Here is a 13,686-nt window from a genome sequence, read left to right on the forward strand (position 1 = left end):
GGCACTTCATTTCCATCACCTCTAGCTTCTTCAACTGTTCTGTCTTTACTGCCCAGGTTTCTGTACCATACAGTAGTACTGGTTGCACCACTGTCTTGTACACCTTACTTTTCAGCTTCTTTGGCATTCTTCTGTCATAGATTACACCTAATATACTCTATGCCAGTTGGCTGCAGTACCTCTGATTCTAGCTTTGACCTTTTCATTCAGAGTACTCTTCTCCTCAACCACCCCTTCCAGATACTTGAAGCTGTTTACCTGTTACACTATCTTCTCTTCTACCTCTATTCCCAGCTTCTTCTGATTTCCCAAATTTGCTGCCATCACCACTGTCTTATTTGTGCTTAGTTCAATCCCATGTGCCTTCAGATTTGCATTCCATTCTCCTATCATTTGCTGAAGTTCTAGCTCAGAGTCTGCCTGTACTGCCACATTGTCTGCATACAGCAGCTTTGTTGATCTGTCCCCTCCAACCTGTTTGTTAATGTAGTCCACCACCAGTATGAACAGCAGTGGGCTCAAATCTGAACCGTGGTGTACGCCCACTCCCACTGGAAACCCGTCTGTAAGGCCAAACACTGTTCGTACTTGAGTCACTGGGTCTTTTACATAGCCTGCACTAATTCTACTAATGTTTCTGGGACTTCAAACTATCACAGTACTGCCCAGATCAGCTTTCGTGGGACCATGTCATATGCTTTCTCCAAGTCTAAGAATGCTCAGTTGGACTCTCTCCTCATCGCTAGCTTCTTCTCAAGTATCTGTCTCAGTGCAAACATTAGGTCAGTTGTGCTGCATCCTGATCTGAATCCGAACTGCTCTGCTCCCATCTTATATTCTACTACTCTGCGTATCCATTTACCAATCACCCTCTCCAGCACTTTCATGTAATGTGGTAGGAGATGGATGCCTCTGTACTGCCCATAGTTGTGGATGTCCCCTTTGTTCTTGTACACTGGCACAAGTATGCTTATTCTCTAGTCACCTGGGATATACCTTTCTCTCCATACTGCTATTAGTACCCTCAGGAGCCATTTCTCCCCTACCTCACCCAGCATCTTTATTATATCTGCGGTGATCTCATCTGGTAGAAAGTAATTTGTGTCCATCATCTAAGTACAGAATATACAGCTTTCCTAATTTTACATCTGAGTCCAGGAAACAAGACTGATCCAGTAAAACATGCTGTGAATTCTATAATGGTGTACTCCTCAATGAGAACAAAATACTGGAAAACTTATGGTCAAAGACATATCTGTTACAGAAAAATAGATAGAATCTACAGTGCATGATTTCTGTCTTCATTGCTCATTAATATTTTTTTTTTAACCTTTAGTATAGTTTTTTGAGCTGTTGGAGCTAAACCTTTAGGAATATTATGATATATTATGGCAGTCATGGGCTCACACAGGTTTGCTCCAGAAATGGCTGCCTTAAAAATGTTGAACAAGGTCTTTAAAATTGACACTGACTAATCAAGTTACAAGTTCCTGTGGAACCAATTCACCAAGCACAACTTTTTCAGAACTCACCCCCATAAAAAAATATGTGTTTTTTGCAGGGGACCAGGTGAAGGCCTGGTGTCAAGCCCCCATAACTATCGAGCTTGTATATACCAACTCCAAAGTCAGTGGTGTTTCCATATTCATAAAAATATCCACACCTCCAGACTAGTAGCCCAGCATAACGCATCTGAGATACTTCAGCTACAACTAACATCGGGTAAGATGCCGGCCTGCTATAGATCCCCAACCATGTCCCAAGACTCTCACTCCATGTTCCTAACCACCCTGGAAACTATTAGGCTCCAACCCAACACTCTCATACTAGGTGACTTCAACTACCCCTCCATCAACTGGGAAAACTACTCATGCACCAATACATTGGCCCAAGACCTCCTGGAATTCATCAATTCCAGTGCCTTGGACCAGCTCATTCTTACCCCCACTAGAGGATGGAACATCCTTGACCTGGTTATTACTTACATGGGCAACCGTTGCTCTACACCAATAGTCAATTCCTCCCTGGTTAGATCCGACCACAAACTAATCACCATGGAAATCCATATCTCACCCATGCCCCCCGCAAAGGTAACCACCATGAAAAACTTCTCCAAAGCTGACTTTGGGGTCCTAAAAACAGAGGTGGCTAACTTCATTGCACCCATGTCAATGGAAAATAGATGCATGACTGCCGAATCATACACAAATGCACTGTACGAACATGTACATAAATGCATAGAACTAGCCATACCTAACAGAACCAAGATGCTCTCCTCCAAAAAAGGAAGCCAATCTGATGGTCCCCTGCCATTAATAAACTCTACAATAAAAGGAAGAAAATGTTGCAGAAAAAGGTTAAGTCCCAAGACTGGAAAAACTCCCTTATTTGCCTCAACAAAAAGTTGGGATCCCTCATCAAAACCTCTAAAGCCAGCTATGAAGGCAGAATTGCAGCAGACACTAAAAACAACCACAAAGCCTTCTATAGTTATATCAAGAATCTCCATGGCAATACCCATGTTTGCTCTGACTTACTGCACAGTGGTACCTCCTATACTGAGCCAACAGATATTGCCAACATACTGGCCAATAGATTCAGTGCCAACATTACCCCCCCCCAAAGGACCAATCACAATACTGGAGGAATGCCACTCACCCAGCATTATTGCAGCACAGGTTAAAGCTGCATTGTCCAAGGCCAAGAATACAGCTGGGACCAGACAATATCCCTGGATGTGTTCTACATGAACCACAAAGTGAATTGGCACCACATCTCTGTGCCCTGTTCAGTCACAGACTCACCTTAGGCTTTGTCCCTACTGAATGGCGCACTGCTACAGTCATCCCTCTTCATAAAGGGGGAGCGACTACAGACCCTGGGAATTATCGCCCCATTAGCTTGTTGAGTCTGATATGCAAGGCTATGGAGCACATCATCATGGACCTAATTAACAAGAATATAGGGACTCTCCAAACTCTAGATCCCTCTCAGTTTGGTTTTTTGAAAGGTAGATCATGCCTGTTCAACCTGGTTGACTACTTTGAGTCAGTCAACAGAGCTGTGGATGAGGGCAAGGCAGTTCATACAGCCTACCTCGATTTGGCCAAGGCCTTTAATACCATTCCTCACTTAGGAATTATTGATAAACTCACCAAACTAGACATCAACTCCTATATCACTAGGTGGGCTGCAAACTGGCTCACAGATAAAACCCACAGTGTGAACTCCAATTCAGACGGCTGACCAGTCACGAGTGGAGTCCCACAGGGATTGGTCCTGGGTTCTCTCCTGTTTGGCATCTACTTCTCAGAAGTCCAGGCCAACAAGGAGGGACTCTGGCTGACCAAGTTCACAGACAACTGCAAACTGGGAGCCATTATTAACTCCCCAAGTGATGTGGACATCCTACAGAAAGGACTCACTAAGAGCAATGACTGGTGTCGAAACCATGGCCTTAAGTTTAATGCCACAAAATGCGTCATCATCCCCTTTGGTAAAAACTCAGTTCCCACTAATTACCACATAGATGGGAGCCCACTGAACACTGAAGGCCTTATAAGAGATCTGAGGACATGGGTTGACAGCAACCTCACCTTCGACCATCACATTGCCACTGTGGTCAGAAAGTCCTATGTAGCACATCTCATTACCAAGGGTTTTGCATCCAGAAAGAAAGAGGTCATCAGCTCTCTCTACTCTTCCCTCATTAGGCCAATCATCGAGTATAATGCCCCATTTGGCATGTACCTCACTAGGCACATGCAACAGCTGGAAAGGCCACAAAAGTACCTCATGAAGAGGATCCCAGACCTTAAACACATGTCCTACATGGACAGACTCAAAAAACTCCAGCTATTCTCTGTCTCATATCATCTACTAAGAGGAGATCTCTGCTTGACTTACAAAGCCATGTCTGACCCAGCTCTGTTAGAAATGCTACATCTAAAGAAATCCCAATCCCTTCACACCACACGCTCCAGAGACCTCAACCTCATTACCATAATCAAAAGAACATGCTGGAGGGACAGGTTCATAACCCAGGGACTACCCATGCTCTGGAATAGACTTCCCATACATGTCAAGCAGAGCACCTCACTGGCCCTCTTCAAGAGAAATCTTGATGAGTGGATGGGAAATAGAAAGTTCACCCTGGGGATCACTCCAGTGGCTCTACTTGATAGAGGTACGGGGAACTAACATCAGGCAGCATGATGCCAGGGCACTTCTATGGGCTAGGCTTGTAAAGGCTCCAGGGCCATTAGCCTAGTACATACCTATGAACCTATGAACCTATGAACCTATGAACCTATGCACAAACATGAAAAAAGGCGAAATCTCCCAAAAGAAAATAATTACTGCTGGTGCATACTTGGAAACTGCATCTGCATTGATTTCTTAAGGGGAAAACAGAGATCAGGAAGCTTAACTTTGCAGAGGTGTACCCAGCACATTGGTTTCTTAGGGACTTGTAGCTTTATGAGCAGTACAGAAGCCATCTTTCCTTGCCCTCTGATGCATCTACTATATTGCTCAACTATGCTCCCCTCACAGTCTAAATATAAAGAACCATTTATGGTAGTAGTGCTCATATTTCAACTTGATTTTTTGTCATCCCCTTTGAGGTTGCAAAGAAAAAGCACACAAAACACTAAGAAGGTTAAACAAAATTGTAACTTCCCTAATTCTTCTCACAACTCCATACACAAGGGTGTGGAGCTGATAACTCTTAGAAGCAAACCTCAGTAACCACTGACAAATAGTACAGTTAGTGAGCAGTGTTGACTAAAGGGTAAGACATAATGTGAATGCCTACACATCAGCAAGCCAACAAAATCAGGTAGTATATTAATACCTGGAAAGGAGAACCTAAGGTTAAAGGTGTGAGCAGCAATATATGCTGGAGCCCATGCCACATTATTCAGAATCGGAAATGTGGCAATATTAATTGTGAAAGCATGAAAAAAGTACATATTTAATACATGAAATGGGACACTTGGAAAAATCACTACACTTGAAAGGTTAAGTATGAAAGTATAGATTTTGTACGTGTGTACACAGTGATGAAGCTACAATTTTAATAAAAAACAGGTACAGTGATGTGGGGAAGAAAAAATTGTGCCATTGATTTAGAGGAATACCTACAGAAACTAACAGAAATGCTACAAATAAGACAACACCAGCTAAGTGTAAAGCAAATACATGGAGACAATGCTTGTAGAATACATTTCTGGATAGTATAAAACAGAAAATAGTGTTACATTGAAATCACTCAAATAAGATGGCAATTATAAAATACTCTGATCAAGGCAAAATACTTATGTTCATAAAATTTGATATATTGTGTAAAGGACAACAATGTAATGCTTATGGGAATCAAGGCAGGAGCTTTGGCAAATGTAATCATTTTGCAAAAATGTGTAAAAATGCAAGGAATGCAGTTAAATTGCAAATAATTTGGTGTTTTTATTACTGAACAAATGGCAAGCTTGCAAAAGCAAACAAGATGTGTTTATTAGAATTGTGAATGATTTTGAATAATATAATAAATGTGTGATAGAAGTACAGATTACCCCTGGCTCTTTGGAGTAGAGGGATGGAACCTTGACTGAGATTCAGATGACCAAAATCTGGTTATGGCTTGAGTGCTGGAGTAGCTGGATAAGAGGTGGGAAGAAGTGCTACACCCGCTCCAGGAGTGAGGGAGGAGTGCTTGTCCGTAATATAGCACAGTTCCAGTGATGACGTCATGCTGGAATTATGTGTCAGATTGCCATTTGGAACTGAGAACTGAAAGGGAAGGCTAGAACTAACTGACAATACATGTGGTGACATGAGGAATGACAGCAGCTCTACCTATATGAGATGTACAAAAATTCTCTAGTAGAATTCTCTGTTGGTTACTCCATTCTGAAGCATTTCTCCCTCCCAAACCATGACTAGTATGGTTCCAGTCCCATTGGGGGGGGGGGGGGTACTGGCTACACTGTGATAAAATGGAGCAATGGAATCAGATTCAAAACAGTTGATTGTCAGCTAGAGAACATTAAGCTGGGGCCACAAAATAAACAAAAACAAGGACTGACAGAGAAAGAGTTAAGTTTAAATGTGAGACTAGAGCACAGATGAAGATAATTCCTTAAAGTATATTCTGAAAATTTATATGATCACTGATTTCCAGAAGACTGAAATTAATTTATCTGTCTGTCCTGGGAAAAGGATATATCTTATGTGGAATGCAGACTGCTTTTGAAGTACAAAGGCAATTTCTATCCTTTAATGTTAATGGTGATGAAAACTAAATAATTCCCCATTCTTGGAACTGATACATGTAGAAAATGAAGTTAATTAAGACAATTGTGCCTGTGAATGTTGAAGATGTGCTAAGTGAATTTAAATAAAGGTTACTGAGGCCATTGGTTGTCTGGAACAGCATTCTAGTCAGACAGACAAGACTGAGGGCACTAAAATACTTCTGCAGTGAAACATATGTAATGATGAGAGATAAAAGAAAACATGAAAGAATGGAGAAAATATAAAATAACACCACCAACAGCATATAGAAATCATATTATAACAGCAGAGCATTTGTGTGTATTTAGACTATGCAGATGTAAATGAAGCATTTTGTGAAGAGTATTATCAGTTATCTCAGATGTTTGTGCTAAACGTGGTTCATTTCTGGATAAAAGGTCAGGGTTTGGCTTTTACATCATCCTCATTTGTTTCATGAAAACAGTTGAAAAAAAAAACACTTTTCCCTATGCCAGCATCACAGAAAGTTCAGGTGAACCTTAATTTCCATGGCATCACCATAGGGATAGGGTGTGGTTGTGTACATAGACTTTAATGGATGTACCACTGTACAAGTACAGGGTGCCAGCCATTAAAGTGTATGGCCACACCCCTATGCAATCCCTGTCATGAAATTACTGAGGGATGCAGCAGAATTATGTAGGCATGCTATTAGTAAAAATGGTTATGAAGCTTTATATTAAGAAATTGCTCATATAAGATTGATACAATAAATGGAAAGTGCATCACATCACTTTAGCTATGAAGTACCATAATGTACATATACACAAGAATTATCACTTTAAATGGTGATGTGTCACAATACAGGGAATAAAGACACAGCTGTATTTCATATCCTTGAGCAGATGTTAACATAAGCACCCAGTCTGAAATACTATATGTGAAAAAATGCAGTTACAGTACACGATGGTCCTTCAAAATGGTAGTTGGTATAGTGCTGTGTCAAGATTATGCTCCAACAGCAAGTACTTCAAAAGCAATAAATGGAATAGTACAATAAAGGTAAAGGTATGCTGACACAGAAAAGGAAATGCTAGCAAATGTATTTGTTCTGAAAAAAATGTTGCCATTTTGCTTGGAAAAGGTGGAGCTTAGTTAACACTATAAGCTACTAGAGACCCAGCTAATGAAACAAGAAGCAGAGATCTACCAAGAGTTACCAATAGACAGTATAGATCAGGAATAGAAATGAACACCATAGATGCACATTCAAAACCACAGCTTACAACTATGGCAGAAGATCCTAGGAACTGCATGGTTTGTGAATTCAAAACTAAAAATTAACAACAAGACACCACTTTGCAAAGTAAAATCTTGATATGGAATAAAACTGTTGTTTAAGAGTGATGTTCAGAGAGAAGAACTCATTTGTTGGCCACTATCAAAGATCATTAACATTTTCATGAAGAATACATAAACTCAAAGTCTACTTATAGGGTTCACAGTTAAGAAATCAAACGTTAAATAGAATACATACATACCTATTAACTTCTTAGCTCAAGAAATCTGAACAAAGCCTAAATTAATGGTGGGAGTAAAGGCCCACTAATAGGGACAGATTTTAAATACTGCTGTTATAAACTTAGAAAGTTGCTATAACAACCGGATTTTTGTTAGCATGCATTTTATGAAGGATATGAAATTTGAAACTCAAATGTATGTCATTATTTAGTGACTTCGATCCTCAGTAATTTGCCAGAAAATCACAAATTTTATGAGGAACAGACAAAAATATAAAGCAAAAATCTGGGTAGTTGAGAGGTATGAATACATAAAAGCCATCCCAGTAAAAGAAATGTGTAAACAAGCCAATGATGCTATTAGCTGGCCAAAGATAAATGCACAGAAAGAAGAGAAAGGCACTAGATTTGAAATTTGCCTAAGGTATTGTGAAGTGCTACAAACAGAAACTCTAATTTCACATGATGGAATCCACAACTATCTAAATCTATTTATGCCTTTCACCCAATTGTTTCATATTTTCTCACCTACCTCCAGTATACCCGATCCTTCCTCCTCCCCCAGACTTTCTCCAGTTCCAGAATGGGGCTGGAATAGAACTTAAAGGCATCCTAGGGAGTCATGCTGGCATCTGTGTATGGCAAGGGGTGTTTCTTTTTTTTTTATGACCTACCCTCATTTTTCCCCTCCCCCCTCCCTGTATTCATGATCTATGATGTCCGAGGATTACTCCCCTTTGTGGACCATGTCTCCCCTAAGGGAGCACCAAGCTGAACACCCTCTAGGATAGGGACATCTCCCTCCCTTATGCCACCTCAGACACAGATCTGCTAATCGAGCCCGGTCACCTGAGCCACAGTTAGAGCTTTATCCCTTTATGCCACAGCACTAGATCACTCTAATATTTAAGCCAAGACTATCTAAAAACAATACAACATTAGTCCAAACACTTCACTTATATTGCTGGAAGATGGAATTGATAATACAGCAGTTATATTGCATTCAAGAATCAATTTTATGCCATGGTATTTAATTATTTATTTATTTAGATTTGTTTACCATGGTAGAACAGGTCTATGGTTTTATCTCTGCCAAATTTCATAAATTTGTATAAGACTGGAAATCTGATTTTCTCCATTAGACCTCCCATTCATATATATTGGTGGAATGGCTCACACACTTTAGAAAGAGGAGTATAAGATGGGATCAAGGAATCTCTGTAGATGCACATTACCAAGCAGTACAGAAGTGCATATCACCAGTAAACCGGCAGATGGGCAGGAGACAGGCAAGAGCCAATAAAGCTAACAGTACGGTAGCATACAGATAGAGATGTAGCTACATCACCGACTTACAGGTAACTCCATTACTTTGAGGTTTTACAATACTTTTCTGATACTGAACCCCAACCTTACTTCTGGTATGATGTCGTTTTAAGAGCAGGGGAGCTCAGTACCCAATACATTACCCAATGCTGTACAGATAGCACAAGTCTTAGGATGCCTACTACAGCTGAAGCAGGCAATGAAATGTAATAACTTACAGTGTTGATGAACTTTATTACCTATACATCACATTCTGGTGAGTGCCAGCCTTGCTATTTAACTACTAGGAATACCCAAAGTTGGCTGCCTCCACATCTCCTCCCGTATGTTGATCATGATATATGGTACTGCATTATCTAACATGGAAATGTCTGTCATGCATATGGCATGATATTACAAGAGCAGAATGCTGAGGAGTTGTCCCCAAGTGTATGAAGGGGATAACTTGCAAATCACATTACTGCTTGAGCAGATGGGCCTCCTTGACCCTGACCTGACATCTTACCTGCAGCAGTACAGCTTCACCTGTATGTTGGAACTGATACTACAGGCCTTTAAGTTCTACAACAGATAATGCCTGTAGTACCATTTCCAACATACAGATAGAGATGTAGCTACATCACCTACTTACATGTAACTCCATTACTTTGAGGTTTTGCACCGGCATTCAACACCACCTAATTCCCGTTCTGGAACTGAGTGTAAAGATACAAGAAGCTTCATTAACTAGTTCAGATATTTGAGCAGTAGAGATTTTTATTTCAGCAGTGCACAGTAGGAGATGCTTTTGGACATAAGGAGAGTGCCTGAGGTTAATTAAGTTGAGATATAGTGTTGTCATCTCTCAGTATAGGGAGAAGGACCTAGAAATGAGGAACTCTGGACCAACATAGCTGATTGACAACAAATCAAGCATTGTGTGGTTGCCAGTTAGGTTATTTGTTTATTTTATTTATTTATTTAACATTTGTTTACAGAGAAAGTCCGACTGGGACAGAGCCCATTTTCAGAGGAGACCTGGATAGAAACGCTCCAGACACGTCTTTGGAATGTGAGAGGAAACCAGAACACCAGAGGAAACCCATGTGAATGCAGGAATGACATGCAGACTCTGCACAGAAGGCACCCCAGTCGAGAATCAAACCGGAGAACCTCTTGCTGTGTGGTGACTATGCTAACCGCTGCACAACTGCGCCACCCAAGAGGTGACTGAAACAAGTTGATGTTGACATTAATCAGTGAGTTGTGAAACTGATAAAGAACTGACAGGATGCTAGAGATGGAGGTACTGTCCATAACTCTCAACTGTCCAGATTTTTGCAGAATGGCCAGATTTTTTTGCCTTATATTTTTAGTCTGTTTCTCATAAAATTTGTGGTTTTCCTGCAAATAACTGAGGATTAGAATGAGTAAATAATGACTGACATCTGAGTTTTAAACTTCATATCCTTCAGAAAATCCATACTAACACTAACCCTTTTATTCTAGCAACTTTTTAACTTTATTAGAGTAAGAGCAATATTTAAAATGTGTTTCTATTTTGGGATTTTGTCCCCACATTATTTTTGACTTTGCCCAGATTTCTTCTGCTAAGAAGTTGAGAGGAATGTGTCCTACTGAAGTATGCATAAGATGACAAAGTGATGTTTGTTCAACAGGGGTTAAGAAGGGGAAAAGAGTCTACATTTTGCAGTTAATGATTGAATTATTATAAGCCACTGCTCTATTTAGCTAAAAGTTAGAGCATATAATACATGCCTGCATCTGGCTTGGATCATGGCTCATACCAGTCCACCTACATGGTTAACAAATATTAAGTGAATAAAGCACAGAAAAGAATGGGTCATATATATTATCAATATCAAAATTGAACAGAAATACAAGAGGGACTGAAAAGTCCTTTAAAACATAGAGTAATGGATAAAAACAGAAACTCTCATAATGAAAGCAATGCAGCACCCAAACAAAGGAAGTTCACATGACTCTGAGGCTCATACAGGTAGCCTGGAACACAATAAAGAAGTTACAATTTCCAGGAATGTCATTGTAGAACAAACTCCCCCCTCATGATGTGAGCTGTGACAGATTCTCTGCAGACATATATGAAGGAGACTCATGAGAAGGCCCCAGTGCTGCAGGGGACATATATCTGAACTTTTAAATGTTTTGAAATGTGTGACATCTACATGGTCAGCACATCTGTATATATGATGTCTGAAAGATAAGAAACTTTCTTAAATAAATAAGAATGCCAGAATATTCCATGTAGTATACTAGTCATAAACAAACAATATGCCTAGATCCTGCACAAAGGTGTGAAATTAGTCAATCCCACAGAGAATGTCAAAGATGCCGTACCTAAAGTATTAAAAGCTCGTAGACATTGAGGAACAGCATGAAGAGATGCAGGCCTCATCATGCCAAATATCTGTTCCTACCTCCTACCAGCAGGTGCAGCAAAATGTATAGTGATTAAGATCAGAGACGTCTAGGCATGCCTTATTGTCACTGTTATGTATCTTGCACATATGAAAGTTTAAAAAGGTTAAGAAAGAGCGTAAGATGATGACAGGAATCTGTTTCACATCAGATTAGTGCACAAGACAAAACAACAAGATAGCAGCGTACCATAGCTAGCATCATGCACAATAAGTGTACAGTATCTGTTTATAACTATATACACTCAGTACAAGCCACTAGGAAAATTATCTACTTACAATCTGAATAAAGTGTAAAACACAGTAGGCACCAAGGAACACATAGGACAGGCCTGATGTTAATATCCATTCGTACACCAATTAGTTTTGGATAGGAACAACTTAACATTGTTTTACTCACAAAGCAATTACTTGCCCCTGAACGACACAGACTGGATATTAGAATGTATTGGTATTTGCCTCTATTTCTATACTTCACTGTAATTTTCAGTGATGTTCCCTTACATACTGGAATTATCACACACTATTGCAAGAGTACAACAGTGCTCATGTTTTTATATGAGATATCTTCTGTTTTGTTAATGTCTCAAATTTTGCTAATGGGCTGTATTTTTCAGTGCAAGTGCAGTTTACAGATGACAATAAAATTAATCTTCAGTCCATAATTATAACAATTTAAGTGACAAATACAGATGGAGTCAGCCACGTAAGGTCAATAGCAGCAGTATCCAATGACGCTGCATTAGTTGACACCAGAGGCAACCCAGGTTTTGCTTTGCATTTCTTCCATTTTAGTGAGCCAACATAAAACTGATATCAGACAGCAAGTTTGGTAGTGTATAGATTTCTGATCCAGCTCCTCACACAACAAGATGCATGTTGAGGGGGGCAAGTAAAGAGAAAGCAATCAGGAAAAGAGTGATAAAAACAGACTGATTGCTACAGACTGTATTGCCATCTAGTGGCCAAAAGTTTCTAATCTGAATTTTTCAAAATCAGGAATATCTCAGGAATAAAGTCGCTGACAGTCAAACAGCATGGTCAAGAACATCAGTTTTCAGAAAATACTAGAACATCCTATATTTGGACTGTCTGAGTATTTGGAAAATGAGGATTTTGAATAGATTTTGGCATGAGTTTTTTTATCAAATTTACAGTACTGTCACTTTGCGTTATTGAGTTTGTACTTAGAATCTGTTTCAATTTTGTACATAAATATGCATGCATATATATGTACATGTATGTTTGCATGTATATGCATATGCGTATGTATACATACATTTTTTAAGTACCAACATATCAAAATATAGACACAATATTAACATCTAAACATCAACAATTCATAATATTACTACATCAAAATACCTAACTCAGAATGTCTATATTAACAAGAGAAAAAATCAAGCACTGTACTTTTGCAAATAGTTTACATTCAAAGCAAACAAAAACTCAACACTGTCAGAAAACTGTAAGGCATGACTTTGTCTGACTAGAATACCAGTCTTCAAGAAATACTAGAAAATCCTACATTTGGACTCTATGAGTTTTGGGAAAACAATGATTTTGAATAAATTTTAGCATGCATTTTTTTAATTTACATTACTGTCACTTTGCTTTATTGAGTCTGTACTTAAAATGTGTTTTAATTTTGCAGATATATATATGCATGCATATATATGTATATGTAGATGAATATTTTTTTAATTACAAACATATCAAAATGTAGACACTCACAATATCAACACCTAAATATCAACAGTTCATAATATTGCTAAATCAGAATACCAAACTAAAAATGTCTACATTCACTTGAGCGAAAAACTCAAATACTCTACTTTTGCAAACAGTTTACATTCAAAATAAACAAAACTCAACACCCTAAGAAAACCATATGGCATGTCTGAATAGTGTTAGTGTTACAAAAAGGATTTTTATAAGGTAAGATGCAGGGTTAGACTTAGGGGCAAGGTTAATGTTAGGGTTAACACTCATTAGTAAGGTGGGTGGGGGACTTCACCTACTTGTCCATCTAATAATTGCTAACCCTAGCCCTGCCCCTGCCCCTAAACCTGAATCTGCATTTTATACTAGAAAAAAAAACTTTCTGTAACACTACCACTACACAGGACAGGTTCACACACACACAA

The sequence above is a fragment of the Protopterus annectens genome, chromosome 2.part0, assembly GCF_019279795.1.
Source record: "Protopterus annectens isolate FY-2018-M chromosome 2.part0, PAN1.0, whole genome shotgun sequence".
NCBI lineage: Eukaryota > Metazoa > Chordata > Ceratodontiformes > Protopteridae > Protopterus > Protopterus annectens.